The sequence below is a fragment of the Psittacula echo genome, assembly GCF_963264785.1.
Source record: "Psittacula echo genome assembly, chromosome: 2".
NCBI lineage: Eukaryota > Metazoa > Chordata > Aves > Psittaciformes > Psittacidae > Psittacula > Psittacula echo.
Window position 1 is genome coordinate 95913556 of NC_137737.1, and position 12862 is coordinate 95926417.

At 38.8% G+C, this 12862-nt stretch overlaps 1 protein-coding gene across 1 annotated transcript in view; it reads left to right on the plus strand.

Annotated features, from left to right (window-relative positions):
- The window catches only part of GABBR2 (gamma-aminobutyric acid type B receptor subunit 2), a gene marked incomplete at both ends in the record, with an annotated part of 455829 nt that overhangs the window by 344115 nt on the left and 98852 nt on the right, over positions 1 to 12862 (plus strand). The gene's annotated exons all lie outside the window — the stretch shown is intronic.

Below are 12862 nucleotides of genomic sequence, written 5' to 3' on the forward strand. Positions count from 1 at the left end.
GATTTCAGCATCTGACATTCAGCCCATATTCTAAACTAGCTTAATCATTTTTGTCTATTTTCCTTTATATTCCAGTTTTGAAAGGAGAGACAGCTAGAGGAAGTGGCCACTTATTATTTTGATGTTATTCAAAGCCTGACAGTGTTATTGAGGGATAAATGGGAAAAACATGCATGTGTGTATCAGGGAAAGTGGCAAGTGTAGGTGCTGAGCTTTTTTTTTCACCCTGTAATACAGTCTAGTTAGAAGAAAATTTACTTTTTTTTTTTTTTTTTTGTAATTGTGTTGGATGTGGGAGAGTTGTAGGAAATCTTGCCTTTGTGTCCAAATGGTGGAAGGCATAAAGGACAAAAATATATTTCATAATCTTTTTCTTCAAAAGGAGTTTGTTTTCCAGGTTTCTGTATTGCGGCGTACGGCTTTGGTTGCCTTAGGGTACATGAGTTGCGCTATCCACACTTCCTTTTCTCTGGTTTCAATGTACCTTACCAAGTGTTTGGTAGGTGTTCACGCAAAGCCAACTTGTTTAGTTGCAATCCTACATTCCATGTCATGGACACTCCAGCATACATTTGCACCATATTTAGCTCACTGAGAATACAGCCTTATTATAAAGCTCTGCATAAAAGCTCTAGAACGGACAAAAAATTATCTTTATAAAAGGTTACTTTTATAATGGTAGAGTTAACCCATAAAACAGATTAAAAACTACATCTCTTTTAAAAACTAATTTAATATTAGAATGTTTCAGAATATTTTAAACTTTTCTGAGTGATAAGGTTGACTATATGCACTGATGTAAAAACAAGAAGTTCTTTTCTATTGCTTTTACTTGATCAAAACCAAGAGCAACAGGAGTGAAGGTCAGGGTGGTCTAATGAAAAAAGGTAAGTATTTTTTTGGATCAGAGTCCCAGTATCCAGCAAAGATGACAAGGCATCTTGTGGCTACCAGTGAAAATAACTGTGCCTGCACATATCTAAGACACATCTGTAAAGAAAATACCAAGACAATTCTTTTATTGTCTCAGACATGGACTGCAATGTAGTAATTGAATAGATCCTTTTTAAAAGGTTAATGTAGTCTAGCCATTAAAATTGCAGGTTTGGAGCGTGTTTTGGAGTTAGGACTATTTTAGTGCAGTTAGTAAATATTAATTAAAAAGAAGACTTTTGCCTTAACAGATCTGTTCAGAAAATTGTATGGTGAAGGGATGTCATTATTCTTCTGTGTTAGGAATACCCTGCACCTATGTAAATTGATACTATTTTCCTTTTATCATTAGAATCCATGAAAATTTGCCTCCATTGGTACTGAAAGATTTAAGATGCCTCAGTATTCCTTGACATGATTTACATATGAAGTTAAGAGGGTTTACGTTAAGGTGTGTTCTGAAGTGAATATATTTTATGACATCTCTAATTTGGTTTTGACCTAGGTTATAGCCATTTAATTTGTATCAGAGCTCTTGCTGGTGTGCAGTTATTAATGTAAAACCTTTTTCTAATTCTGCAATTCTTTTCACCAGTGTAACCAAAATATTTTGTACTTATTTAATCAGTGATGTTTATTATATGTGGAAGCCATGAATTTTTAAGCTAGCAAGTTACCTGGCACAAAGACACATTCACTCTAGGTGGAATAAGTTGAAGTATTGGAATCTTGTCTATTAGACATTCGAATACTTAGATTAGGGTCTATTATTGGTTTGTGTACAAAGGGATAGAAAGTTTGACCTGTGGAAATCAAGTAAAAATTTTGTTTGCTTTGGGATTTGGTGTTTTCTTGATATTTTCAACTGAATTATTCATCATAAACAATTTGTGGGATTTATGATAGGAGTGGTCTGTAAAAAAACATTCAATAATGATTTAATTCTTTTTTTCCCACATTTTTGGTCACTACCCTCCTTTTTATTTTTTCCATGTTTGCCTAAGCCTTTCAATGAACAGAACTGTAGCTTTTCCTCTTTGATGTACGTCCCTTTTGATTAGAAGATCATCAATTATTTAGATTGTTCCAAACCTTTCAGCTTAATACTTTGAACATAAGACTGTAAGTAGAGCATTTTGAAGATCAGTGTTTAAAAATAGGTCATGTTTTTCAAGAGACCAACCAATTCAGTGCTTGAGAATCTGGAAAATCTCCTGATTGACATTCAGTATTTGTTAACCTAATATGGACTTGTTTCTAAAACATTAGACATATTATTTTCTCTATTTAGAAAAGTCACCTAGTCTATGCATAAGATTTAATGCTAGTTGTATTATTAACAGAATCTATTAAAAAAAACCCTAAAACACAGTTATATATAAGTGGCTTTGCTGAAAGAAAAGAAGGTATATTCCTAAATTCCTTTAACATTCATTTCAGATAGTTTGGGAACCTTATAAAACCATTGGTGTTGTTTTGCTATGATAATTATTTTGTGCATGTTCTTTCTTATTATTAATAATAGTAATAATAATATTTTGCATTTCTGAAGCACTTTTCATCTGCCAGCCTCAGTTCTTTTTGCAAACAGCTAATTAGACTTCAAAACACAGTAAGTGGTGTTATACCCACTTTTCTGCAGGGCAATACTGGAGGGCAAACCATGCTGCCTCTCAGTAGGCAGTCCAGGATGCTTGAGAGGTTGAGTAGGAACCCCCATGAATATGCATTGTGAATTAATATGCCGTGAGGGAAGTTTCTTACTTACTCCAACTAATTAGCTCATGGCCTGATAAATGAAAAGGACAGAAATTTCAAACTGTTCCCTGGAACTCCATGCTTAAGTTTTCATGTTATCTTGTCATATGGCAGTGCAGTCCTGGCAACAGCAAAGCTTTTTACAGTGGCTTCATATGCCAGAGAGAAGCTCAGACAAAACTACTTACAGATATTTTTTGATTAAATGGTATTTTCCATCCTAATCTGTTTAAATGATAGCAATTCAATTTCTTCTAGCTTCGTTTCTTAAATTTTTTTATTTTTCAAATGAATGTGCTTCCAACAATGTAGCTTCTGATACTTGGGTAGTTTCAGTGGCTCTCTAAGTACACTGGTGCTTTAAAGACTGGCTTTTGTATACAGGTATACTAGCAATTTTCATTCCTCAGAAATCCTGATATAGAACTAGTTATCTCATCAAACCACACATTCAGTCTAACATCATCCTTTTTAAATAAGGAGGATAAACTTCTGTGATGAAATGACTGCCCTAGTGAATGAGGGGGGAGCAGTAGATATGGTCTACCTTGACTTGAATAAGGCTTTTGACACTGTCTACCATAAGATCCTCATAGAGAAGCTGTTGATGTAGGGGCTGGATGAACAGATAGCGAGGTGAATTGAAAACTGTCTGTATGGCTGGTCTCAAAGTGTTGTGATCACTGGCACAAAGTCCAGTTGGAGGCTGGTAACTAGTGGTGTATCCCATGGGTAAATATTAGGTCCAGTCCTGTTCAATATCCTCAATAATGATCTGGATGATGGTGCACATTGTACCCTTATCAAGGTTGCTGATGACGCAAAACTGAGAGTGATGGCCAACACACCAGAGGGTTGTGATGCATCCAGATGGACTTACACAGACTGGAAAAATGGGCTGACAGGAATCTCATGCAATTCAACAAGGGAAGTGCGAAGTCCTGTACCTGAGGAGGAACAAGCCCAGGTACCAGTATGTGCTGGAGGCTGACCAGCTGGAAAGCAGCTTGACTAAAAGAACATGAGGTCCTGATGGACCCGAAGAATGTGAGCCAGCAGTATGCCCCTGCAGAAAAGGCAGCCTCCTGGCTAATAGTATCCTGGGCTGCATCAGGCAAAGCATTGCCAGCAGGTGATCCTTCTCTTCTACTCGGCACTGGTGAGGCCACACCTGGAGTGCTGTGTTCAGTTCTGGGCTCCCCAGTACAAGAAAGACATGGACATACTGGATAGAGTTCAATGAAGAGCCACAAAAACAAAGGGACTGAAGCATCTCTCCTATGAGGAAAGGCTGAGAGAGCTGAGGCTGAGGGGGATCTTATCTATGTATATAAATACCTGAATGAGGGGGCAAACAGGATGGGACCAAGCACTTTTCAGTGGCCCCCAGTGACAGGGCCAGAGGTAATGGGTACAAACTGAAACACAGAGGTTCCCTCCGGACATCAGGAAACACTTTTTTAGTGTAAGGGTGACTGAGCACTGGCACAGGTTGCCAGGGAGGTGGAGGAGTCTCCATCTTGAAGACACTCAAAAGCCATCTGTACACGGTCCTGGAAAACCTGCTCTAGGAGGCCCTGCTGACCAGAGTACCTCCAGAGATCCCTTCCCATCTCAGCCATTCTGCGATTCTTTGGTTCTTTGAAATGAAAAGGTGAGTTGCCTAAGATTATAGCTCAGGGCTGCTTGGGATTTCCTCTCTGCTACTAATTTTACCTTGGTTGCCATGGAACCAAACGCAGAGAAGCAGAAGAAATCAAGTAATGTAGCCTACAAGTAGTTTCTCAAGGGAATGAGGAACTAAATAAGGCAAATTGATGATAAATAAAACAAAAACTATTGCTCACTTCACTGAATGTTTGAGAAAGTAACAGAAGTATGCCTGAATGCAAAACTGTATGGGTTGGTATTTTACATCTTCTCTTAATATCTGTAATTTCTCCCTGTTATCTTAGGTTTATTGCTAGTATCATCTTTATACAATAATACATTTTAATGTTTTCTGGAATCTGGTGTGTGCACAGAGGATATTAATAAGAGCAGTAGAACTATCTATCATTTAGGTTTTGTTTTAAGAACACATTGATGCTTCAATGGCTGTCCTACACACAGGTGAATTTCACTGTAATTTTTTGCTTAAGTTTTAAAAAGAAAGTATTGGCTGTTCACAAATATTCCTCCTGGAGATTGGGTAGAAGACCATTGTGAAACAAAGTACATCATCGACACGGCCAGTGCAAACTGTAGAGTTTGTTGTACCTAATGTTTAGCACTTGAAAAAGAAAATAGTAGTGTAAAACTACTGGTAGAAATCCCTGTCCTTAACACCCAGAGTACACATGCAGTATTCCTTTTACCACCAGATTCTGAGTTAAGATTATTCCATTTGGTGAGGTTTTCTTTTCCTTTTCCTTTTATACTTTTCCTTTTTTTTTCTTTTCTTCTTCTCCTCCCTTTTGTTTTTCTTTCTCTCTCCTTTTTTTTTTTTTTTTATTTGTATTGCTTCTATTTGAATAAAATAAATGCTCGCTGTTGCTAGAAGTTACATCTGCTCCTGCATTAAGTTATCTGCAATTGTGGATTTTGGTGAACCAATGTAACAAGTCTCCTTTGAACTTCTCAGAATTTGGCACTTTGGGTTATTTATTTGATTTGACCTTGAAGGAAGTGCCACTGTCGTGGTTTAAGCCCAGGCCGTAAATCAGAACGACGAAGTCCACTTCCCCCCCCACCTTTCTTCCCTCCACTTCTGGAGGGATGGGGAGGAGAATCAAAAGAATGCAACTCCCACGGGTTGAGATAAGAACAGTTTAATAACTAAGGTATAACACAAATCACTACTGCTACCACCAATAATAATAATGATAAGAGAAATAACAAGGAAGAGAATACAACCGCTCACCGACCGGTACCTCACCCCCACCCTTCAGCATTCTAGCCCTTCCCGGAACTCTCAGTTCTACATCCTGGGCACGACGTGCTATGGTATGGAATACCTCTTTGGCTAGTTTGGGTCAGGTGTCCTGTCTCTGCTTCCTCCCACCTTCTCCTCCTCCCTTGCAGAACATGAGACTCACAAAGTCCTTGGTCAGTCTAAACATCGGTGTTATCAGCTTTGTTCCCAGGCTGAAAGTCAAAAACACAGTGCTGCAGCAGCTACTAAGGAGGAAAAATGACTGCTACTGCTAAACCAGGACACTGAGGTTAGGGGTTCTAGATTTTGTTTGCTTCTTTGAGCAGAAAAAAACATAAAAACATATGTCACTAAACTGAAGAGACTATGGACTTCCTGTACCTAAGCCCTGAAGAGGAGTTAATTTCCAAGCCTTTTCTTCACTTCATAACACAGTGCACATTTCCATCTCAAGATGCATCTGTTCCATTTATGTTGCAAATATCTGACAAAATTATACCAGAATTCTTTGCTGTTTCTTCTCCCCTTCAATAATCAATTTGTCCTGAATGGATTTTTATCTCAAGAAACCACAACCACTAAAGGAGCAGTGAGGTGTATGTTCACATCTGCACAGTCTTTCCAACTGAACCCATGTGAAACACACATGAAACTAGAATATGCTCTAAGCCATTTTATTGCTTATTTGGGCAGAATTATTTTTCCTGTGGCTTGTCAGCCTAGCATTCCTGTTTATCTTAAAACAACCAGATCCTGCAAATTCTCTTCCTTTTGTTGTGTACAGTTGCATGTCTAATAGGAATATAAACTCAAGTTATAACCCTGAGTCAATTCCTGCTGAAAGTGATGAAAAAGTATTACAGAAATTAGTGGCTTTGTACTGATCCAGATAAGTATTTAAATGTTCTTCTTCTCTCCCCTCATTCCTTGGTTTCCTCCCTCTCTCTCTGTATATTTTGCATTTTCCCTTTTCATTCTTTCAGCTGCCTCCTTTTCAGATTATTCCTTTCCTCTTTATTCATACATTTTTAACATACTACATGTCTTATCTCAGCTTTTGCCATTGAAATCTTGCATTTACACCTCCTTCAAGGAAAGATCCCTGTTTTTCTCTGCTGAGGACACACCTGTCTTTGGCTAAATCAAGTACTTCTTTTTCTGCTACTTTACCTCTGTATCTAGTGAGGCATGTATTGATTTTGCCCAGCTGAATGTTCTGTAATGTGGTTCAACAGCAGAGACATTAGGTTTATTGCTACTGGTTTTTTTACTGCTGCAGTTTTGAAGTTGGCCATATTGCTGCAAAACAAGCTGTAAAACACCCCCTCTATTTTTCTTCCTGAAATATCTACATCCAAGACAGGTCAGATTTCTATCAACCTCTGAAACTATCCTTTTTTTTTTTTTTTTTTTCCTTTGGGTTTTTTTCACTCAGGAGCCTCCCTTTCATTTATATGCAGATATAGGTAACAGTGAGGCATACAGATGTGCAGCTACTGCTGGGAAGACACTGTCCCCACAGAATCCCAGAATCTTAATAACAAAACAGAAAAAAAAAAATTCATCTTCTGATATTAACAATACACATTCTTAGCAGAACTCCATCATAAATGTTCATACATGCAAACAATGCTTGTTTGGAGAGAATTATTAAAGGGCGCTCTTGCTGTAGTTGCAATGTCAAAAGAGTACGAATTGGTGTCGGAGCAATATACTTGGTTTTCCAGACTGCTGTGCTCAGCACCCTGATTCTTTACAATTTGAACATGAGTATTACCCTCCTTTAAGGCATTTTTCTTGAAAGCTTTTCCAGCCATTGACAGTTATCTGACCCAATCTTCACTTCCACTTAAACTCTTATACAATCTTAACACCTTCTCTGGGCCTTTGATTCATATGCCAGCCTTCAAATACATCTTCTTGTGCTGAAAAATATATAAAATACTTGAACTCCTTCAAATTGAGAATCCCAAAATAAAAAGCAGAAACGTTTCATATGACAGCCTGTCTCCTACAGAAAACAGAGCTGTGAAGTGCATAGACAGATGGCTGCTGCAGGCAAAGCATATTCTCAATGTGCAATAAATCGGACATTTTTCGTAAATATCCTTGTAATTTTTTTTAAAAAATGTTGTTATATAAAGATAATTATTAACATTGAACAATGGACTATAGATTTCCTCCTCATTGATGAATGGGAGACCATCATAATTCACTTGAGACTCCTCACTGGCAAGGCTCTCCTGAGATGCAGGCAACACTGGTTTGTGCTCCAAGAAATATTTTAGTTTTGGAGGCGACACCCAGATTATAAATTGTAGAGCAAATTGACCTTGACACCTTTGACATTTTAGCTACATTCTTTTAATTAACCTATGCATGCTTATCATTAGAGTCCAAATATCTGACACTTAGGGAAGAATATACAGGCTTTTCGTTGAAATATAGAATTCCCGCTGCTTGCTGTTATCAGCTTATCCCAACAGTAGTGAGATTTGTGAACCAATGATATTTTAATGTATTGTATTTTATGGTGTTTATTTTTTTCCCTTTACTCAAGTCTTGCCTCTCACTGCTGCATATTTCCCATCCACCAAACTGCGACCAACAGTATCAAATTAGCACATACACTTTCTTTAGTGTGAAATTTTGCACAAATGCATCTAATAATTTAATACTTGAGTTAGGGTAACATAGAAAAAATCCTTAAATAAAATGTATATTGTGAAAAGCTGAACTACCTGGATAACTACGCTCTGTACCTATGAATGCGAGAAACACATCATTGTTATTTTCCCATAGGGAGCTCACTTTTCTGTTTGGCCTTCAAAACTTAGGACATGAAGTGTTTTATTCCACACTGCATTCTCAGAAAGTAGGACCCAGTGGACTGTTTTCCCTTCTCCTTTCTGTTCTTAATAGTCCCCTCGGCACTCTAATACATTTTGAAAGAGCCACGTCTGCTTCTCTAGCCTGTGGGAGCTGTCAAATCTGACAGACTGCTGAGCTTCTTCCCTTTAGCCATCCAGGCCAGGTCACAGATTAGGGGAAAAAAAATAAACAAAAAACATTTGGGAAAAGTTGACACTGAGGCTTCATCCTGGTAAAGAAGAGTTCCGAGCCAGGTCTGAGATGCCAGGAAAAAAAGAGTCAGAGAAAGTAGTGTAAAACAGAAGTGCTGTTAAATACGTGGTTGTGAACATAGTTAATGACCGTGATTAAGCAAGGTCAGTGTTTGTCAGCACTGCTCAGTAGCTTGAGATGACAAGCTTCTCACCAAAGACAGTAGCAGTTGTCGACCTAGAAGTCTAACTTGTGAGGGAAAGGACCTGTCACCTACGGCTGTAAATGTAATTGGATTTGATAATAGTTCTCTCCTTTATTCTTCTGGGGTATTCATTTTGTGTCTTTTGCCTTCGTGGTATTGTTGCATGAATTAATCAATCATCAAGCATCCATCTGATTTCAGGAGTGGGTTTCTAAGCAGTGCTTGGATTGAGGTTTTAAGTATGACTTTTCAACTCAGAACAAGCTGTACCAGGAAAGTTTGCTACAATATTCAAGCTTTTGTAGGAATCCAAATAACACCCACAGAGATAAAGACTTATCCTTAAATACTACGTTACAACTTTATTGATCTTTTATAATGCAGGGAGGTTTTGTACATAAGGAGTGTCTAGTAGCATTATATGTATGCACTAAAATGAAATCTACCAAGCATCACCTTTGCCATTCTGCCTTCAAGATGAATTCCTTTCCTTAGCTTTTTATTTTTGTTGTTAAGATTCTGGAATATTATGAGAAGGACAGTGTCTTACCAGTTGTTGGTGCACATCTGTATGCCTCATTGCACAAGGAGAAAAGCAGTCATGAGTACTCAAGTGAGAACTAAGAAGAATATAGATGAAGAGCAGCAGTAGCGTTGGTTAGTCGCTGTAACAGGCAAAGGTGAATGAATGAGATCTAAAACTCACAAATTCTTACATTCCTTACAACACATATGAATTAGTATATTATTTAGGCTTTTTGATAGGCTTAACTCTTTAAAAGCAAGAGTAATATTCTGCCCATGTGTGCAGTACTCTTCACAGGAGCATATAATCCTGTACCAGTTTCTGAAGTGTTCTCATAACCAAAATAGTGGTGAGTTTTGCCATTTTTTTGTTTTATGGTTTTGCATTCACTTTTTTGTGTCATATCTTACTCTATTTAATATTATTTTATTCGCTTTCAGCCTTTAAGGGCAGGCTGTGGTGGCCTGTATGTACTCAGCACAGCTATTATATTCACATACACATACACGTACACTAATTCACACTTCACATGTAAGTAACACTATAGTTGCACCTCTGCTATTTACAAAAAATCAGAATTACCTTTCATCATTTATTTGGTATTTCCTTCAGTTCTGTCCTTTCCTGTTTCTCAGTTTCTCTTATCACCATGTTCCAGTATTATAACCACGTTCCAGTAAAGGGTGGCTCCAAAGAATATGAAGATTCTCTCTTTACAAGGAGTCACATGGAAAGTACAAGGGGTAATGGGCACAAGCTATTCCTGGGGAGATTCCAACTGACCACAGAGGGAAATTTTTCACAATTAGAACAATCATCCATTGGAATAATCTCTCCAAGGAAGTGGTGGATTCCCCAACATCTTTTAGGATTCAGCTGAACAAGGTGGGTTCTGGGACATCTTGTCTACACTGTGCTTTTGCCAAGAAAGGTTGGATCAGATGATCCTCAAGGCCCCTTCCAACCTGGTATTCTCTGATTCCATATCAAACCATGATTTGATTTCATCTTCTGAGAAGACAAAAGGACGCGGACTCTTTCTGTTTATCTTTGCAGTATTTATACTTTTCTTAGAAATCCCTGCCCAACTGGTCTGTAGGCACTTCAGTTCCACTAGTTAGTTCCTTGGCACCTAGAATTCTGCATCTGCACATACCCCATGTAAGTGGAAGTTCACATTGTACCTCAGGCCTTTTCCTACACATATTTCTTTAGGCATTTATACTAGTGTATGTTGTCAGAGCAAGTCTAATACATGCAAGTAGAATGAGGTCCACTGAAAACACAGCAGTGTCAGATGCTTTCATTAAAAAAGCAGGGGAACTGTTCTTGGTTCAACCACCCTAACTGAGATGTTCCCCATCAGCCTACATTTTGCACTGTGCTACCTTTTTCTTTCTCTTTGTAGCCCAGTATATCCAGGATGGTTTCTGTTAGGACCAACAGCAGTTTCTGCAGGTGGGACTGCAAGTGTGATGGTGATTGAGCTTCTCAACATCTACAGTCCCGTGTCTTCAGTAAGACATGTTTTACACAATTGGGGATTACTACAGCTGTGCTGCCTGGGTGTCCCAGTCCAAAAAGTTTTGAATAGACTCTCCACAGATTTTGTCTTAAGTTAGGAATATGTCTTACCGTACTGGAGAGACTCCAGTGTGTGATTCCCCAGCACAGATAATCCTCTTCTGCGATTCCAAGGCTGAAGGAGCGTGGGGTTTTAAACATACTTCTCTCCTTAGCTTCTTCCTTGGAGTAGTGTTTGTGGCTCACTGCTCAGTGTGCTGCTGCTTTGAATCTCATTCAGAACACCACAGAGACAGCTAATGCAGGACTGTGGATTGCACTTCAGAAGTGGATGCCAACGACTTCAAAGTCAGGCACCGCAATGCTGGGTCTCACACTGTGCCTGTTGCATGACACACCTTTACATTTTTAATCTAAGACACACAGAAACTAAATGCTGAAAGATGGCACTTGAGTCATTTCTTTCATCTGTTGTGCATTGCAGGAACGCGCTTCACACTAAATGCCTTAGCTCTGTCTATTTCAGTGTGTAGCAGGTTAAGGCAGCCGTGTCCAGTCATGGGTTTGGTAATCACAGAATCACAAAATCAGCCAGGTTGGGAAAGACGTTCAAGATCATCAAGTCCAACCGCTCCCCAGTACTACCAAGGCAACCACCAAACCATGTCACTAAGGGCCTCATCTACACGGTTTGTGAACACTTCCAGGGATGGTGACTCCACCACCGCCCTGGACAGCCTGTTCCAATGCCTGACTGCCCTTTGGGGGAAGAAACTGTAATCAGACAAACCGGCAGGAGGCAGGGCAGGCCTCCTTCAGATGAGGGACTTGGACAATTTGATGGTCTCCAGGCATGCCAAATTCCCCAACTGGACTGTTGAGCTTCTCTAGTTGAGTCACACGGGCACAACCTGCTAATCATCACTTCCCATCATAGCTCCCTCTCTGTGCTGGGTCTTTCCTTTGCATGCCGGTACTTGGAAATCTTGCTAACGATGTCAAAGGAACCTTTTTTTCTCATCTGACCTATAAATCAGACAGAGACTGCCTGTCCTATTAATACCAAATTTACTCTTGAAAATTCAGCAACTAATTTTTTTAAACAGAATGACAAGTATGTATTTTACTAAAGACAGAACTGTCAGTTTTATTATCAAGAAGATTTCCTTAGACTGTTTTGAATATCAACTCTTACCCATCAAAATAAAATGCAGGGAGTTTGCAATACTTTGAACTATATTGCTTTTCAAAGACTAACACATTAGTTTCTTTTTTCCGTAACTTCAAGACAGGAAATTCTCTTCAAAACAGTAAAAAATGGGAGACAGATTTTAGCTGCAAACCAAACTCAGACACTGAAATATGTGTGCTAGGAAATATGTGTGTTATTCAGTTTAACAGCTAAAGATGTTTACTTACCAGAGACAGATCTAATAAGACCTTAAAGGATGTGAGGCTAAATTCAGGTAATGTTTATATACTGAGGGCAAGATGTCTTTGTGAGCAACCATCTCTAGCAATAACACCAATTTCTTTGGATGGAAAATGGCAAGACAGAGGTCGCCTCTTGGTGCAGTGAAGGGAGGGTGCTTCAGTACCTGATGGCTCATGCAGGCATTGCTGGGCTCACCTCTTGCCACCCAGCTGATCTGTTGACTTCTGTATGGATCACATCCTTTCTCACCAACTAGAAATGCTGTTGTTGTAGGCAGGCTTAGGCAGAGGCAAGTCAGTACACACATAAGCAACAGTGACCTATAACCAGCCACCCTGAGCGCCATGATCAGAATCTTACAGTAAGACAGTAGTACACAAAATGAGTTTGATATACAATTAATTGGATCCTTTCAATTAATAAACCCAGGTTTCCATTCATTTCATGTACATTGTGGTAAATATGGCTGAGTATTTTTTTTCTTAGTTAAAAATGAAAAAAGAA